The following is a 5,000-nucleotide window of genomic DNA, read 5'->3' on the forward strand; positions in this document are numbered from 1 at the left end:
ACAATGGTGATAATAGTAATAGTTATAATGGCAGTAAAGATGGTAATGATAATAACAATAATAATATCAAGAACAATAAAAATAATAATAATAATAATAATGATAATAATAATAATGATAATAATAATAATGATAAGAAATGATAATAATAATAATAATAATAATAATAATAATAATAATAATAATGAATAATAATAATGATAAGAAATGATAATAATAATGATAATAATGAATAATAATAATAATAATAATAATATAATGATAATAATAAACAAATAAAGAATAAAGAATAACAAAAATAGCGAAAATAATAATAAAATTCTAACCATAAAAATACTGATAATAATGATAATTGTAATACTAATAATGAAAATACTACTAATAAAAATCATGATAATACTACTAATAATAATATTGAGAATTACGATAATAACAATAATAATATTGATAGCAATAACACAATAATAGTGGTAATAATAGTAGTAACTATAGTAAAGATAGTAATAATAATAATAATAATAATAATAATAACAACAACAACAATAATAACAACGTTAATAATAATAGTAATAATAACGACAATGATAATGATGGTAATGATATGAATGATAGAAACGATTTTAATACTAATGATAATCACAACAATAAAAATAAGAATAAAAATACGATTTAAGAACATAACAGCAACGAAAACGACATTACGAACAAAAAATGATTATAACAAAATAAAAACTATTTTTTGAACTTGCATGTCCCAGACCCTGCTTTGTGCATTATACATTTCCCTTAATCCACAAACTTGGGAAATTCTCGCTTGTCTTATCATTTTATGGCGTGTAAGATCATTCCGTAAAGGCAAAATAGGTGGGGATTGAATGAGGGACTGTAATACATGAGCGGTCTGAATTATCATCATGAATGCCGTGAGTTTTTTGTCGTGTTTTATGCTCTTGAGATTCTGTTTTGTGGTATCGTCTGGGTATTTTGTAAAGCAATTTTACTGTGGTATTATTGTTATGCATTGTGATTATAGATACTATCACGCTTTATCATTATGAAATTATTATTTATTGTCTCAATAAAATTACCGTTATACAAGACCACCATATTTTTGTATTAGTACTTTATCATCATGAAATTATTGAATTCATCATTACCAAAACGTCACTACAGTATCATATTAATATCATTATAACAATCTTAGTGGTAAATGATTCTCAAATATAAGGAAAAGATAATTAATTAATCAGCTTTATTTAGTGAGTTCATAAAAAACCTCTTAAGTTCATATCAATTTCGCTGGTCAATATGAAGCATTACTGCCATGAATACATAAAACAAAAAAAAAAAAAAAACAGTTTACGACATGAAAATGCAGTCACTCGGCATAAGATTGGCATAGCTGAGAGAAAGTGATATCAAGCCTCTGATACCAACATCAATTAATGTCTTGTCTGGGGGTAAATTCAACACATAAAACTTATAAACTATATGTTATAAACCCATATGATAAAATAAGAACAATGTGATTGCAGGATTGTCTCATGAATGATGATGTTCTAACAACAATGGCAATGTTAATATTAATAGTAATGATAATGATATGATATAATATGATATTCGTAATGGTTATTATAATGATGATGTGCTGATGATGATAAAGATGGTAATGATACAAAAAAAAATAGTAATAGTAATAATAATGATAGTAATAATGGTATTAATAATGATAATGATGATAGTAATAATGGTAGTAATAATGATAATGATGATAGTAATAATAGCAACAGTGATGATAGTAATAATGATAATAATGATAACAATAATAACGATAATAATAATAATGATAATAATTATAACAATAGCAAGAATGACAATAATAATGATAATGATAATAATGGTGATAATGATGGCGATAATAATGATAATAATAATAATAATAATAATAAAATAATAATCATAATAATAAGGATAATACTAATGATAATAATAATAATAATAATACAAAAGTAATGGTAATATTAATAATAATAATGATGTTAATAAGAAGAAGAATGATGACGATAATAATATCATTAGTAAGGATAATGATAATTATTATAATAGTAATAGTAATCATTATAATAATGATGATGATAATAATGATAATAACAATAATAATAATGATAATAACACTGTTGATGGTGATACGAAGGATGATGAAAACTATAATAATGGAAATGATAATAAAAATAATAGTGATAACGGTAATAATAATAATAATTATACTAATTATAGTAATAATGCTGATAATGATAATCATAATGGTGACGATAATAATAATAATGATAATGATAATAATAACGATAATAATGAAAATAATTCAAGAAATGAATAACAAAAATAACAATAATGATAATAATCGTGATGATGATGATAGTAATGATAATATGATTATGATGATAATGAAAACAATTATAATGACAATTATGAAAATGGCAAAAATAACTATAATTCCTGTTGCCAACGTCAGATACATTAGTAATATTAGCTAATACCGTCATCGTTATCTGGAACCCATCATCATTATTGCCTTTTCTAATGTCCATATTCATATCTATCATCGTCATCATTGCTGGATATTACAGATGAATATCATTATTTAAAAAAACACTATTGAGATTAGGTACCTTTGTGGCTCAGACACTTACTAAGATGCTTTGTACTGATGACTGGCTAGTTTGAAAATTTTATTTTTATTATAATTTGCTTTAATAGTTTTTGTTTTTTTCTAGAAGTAATGCAGACATTGTAGTCTGTATTTTGCTATTGTTCAGAAGCATTCAATTTGCTTTATTTATTCCTTTATTTATAAGTATTTTTAAAAAATCAGAATATGCCCTTTAACACCATTCGCTAAAATGGACCAGATCAGGATACAGTGCTTTTCTTTGTCATTATACTGATATTATATTTTTAAAATCTTTGTGACAGTAATCTTGATATCCCCTTCTTAACTGCACTTTTCGTAGTGTTTTTATTTGCTGATTTTTTTTTTTTTTTTTTTTTTATAGTTTCATGTCCTTTACAAGTATTTCGAGTTTTATTCCATGTTTCTTTTCAAAATTCCCAATCCGTATTCATTACAGGCTACCATAATTCCATTCATTATTTCTGTAACTGAAGACCTTTTCACGTTAATGACTATTTTGTTAGCGTCTTGTCGGATGTACGTGATTACTAGCCATCAGTATGGATTAAATAGCATCATTGATATTTTTCCTACTACTACTATTGGTTATCAATATTTTTATATTAGTACTCCTATCATTATTATCAATACCACCCAGTATAATTTTGAAATCAATAGCCGGTTTAACTATCGCCATCATCATGTAATAATACTTTTAACTTTTATGTTTTTTTTCTTAGGATCAGCAGTTTTAGCAATAGACCACTGAAGGGATTTATAACACGTACAGACCTATATACTAATACATACATAAACCACATGCCACATGGACACATATACACTCACGCACGGCATATAAACACACACACACACACACACACACACACACACACACACACACACAAAGATACAGTTTCGATAGTCATCCTAGAAAGACAGAGAACAAAAGAAAAAAGAAAAAGAAATCCACAGTACTGTACTAATAAACTGACTCACGATGCGTATAGTATTTCCGAGGGAATTCGCATGTGTTAACTCTTATCAAGATGTTCTCAAGTACAGAATGTTCTCACAAAGGTTATCACTTTTACCTGGAAATTGACGTACATATTATATTGTGCTGTGCTATGGTGATGAATATGGAATTCATGGTAAAGGTATGGTAATGCTTATGCTAACGAGGATAATTATGGTATATTTGTACTAGATGAGGAGAGTGATAATAGGAATAGTATTTATGATAGTGATAGTAAATTGAATTGTATCAGATCAGTAATGAAACCAATAACTTTAAGGATAATGATTATAATAATAATGGTCGTAATCATAGCAACAGTACCAGCAAAAATAATAACGGCAACAACATTAATAACAATAAAACAATAGTAGCAGTGATTATATCGATGACAATGATGACAACAGTAATACTACTACTGTTGCTACTAGTCGTAATAAGGATGATGATGATAATAATCAAATAATGATAAGAATTAACCTTAACAGAAATCGCAATAAATCTCAAATAAATGAGCGTTATTGGCGTGTTCCATTTTCAGATTCAGAGTTCATAACGAATTTTTGTAATATCTTCAAGATAATCCTTATCACTAATAATATAGATCAGCCATCGTGGTCCGCTTGAGTTTATAGTTTTAAAAGGTATTTGAGTGTTCATCTCTCTCCCTCTCTTTCTCTTTTCTAGCTGTTAACCTAATCCTCGTAATGAAAAATAGTTATATACACTTACATGGCATTGTATTATTCACTTTGGCACAGAATACTCAGTACAATTGAAAGTGCATTTTATTTAAATTCATGAACCACGTGGATTGTGTGTAAAATCTAACTTGATTAACTAAGTAATCTTTAGTGATCTACCGTATACGTAATTTGCTATTTCTAGAATCTAGCGGATTGATCAAGTGGTTTAATATTATCATTACTAGATATTGGCATTGTAACCGTTGTCATTCAAATATTTAAAGGATTACCATTATCATTAATATTGCTAATGTTTTTGCTGAATGTTTTTGTTGTTATCGCTGTCATTACCATTAATGTTATCATTGTTATTACTGTTATTGTTATTTTCCGTATTGATATTATTGTTATCATTATAGTTGTTATTGACATTATTATCGTTATTATTATTATTATTATTATTATTATTATTATTATTATTATTATTGTTATTATAATATTATTATTGTTACTATTATTATCATTATCATCATCATCACTGTCATTATCTATTGTTATTAGCATTATTATCCTCACTATCACTACTGTTCATATTATTATCACTTCATTATTATTATTATCTTTGATA

This window comes from Penaeus chinensis, chromosome 22 (assembly GCF_019202785.1).
Source record: "Penaeus chinensis breed Huanghai No. 1 chromosome 22, ASM1920278v2, whole genome shotgun sequence".
NCBI classification, from domain to species: Eukaryota; Metazoa; Arthropoda; class Malacostraca; order Decapoda; family Penaeidae; genus Penaeus; species Penaeus chinensis.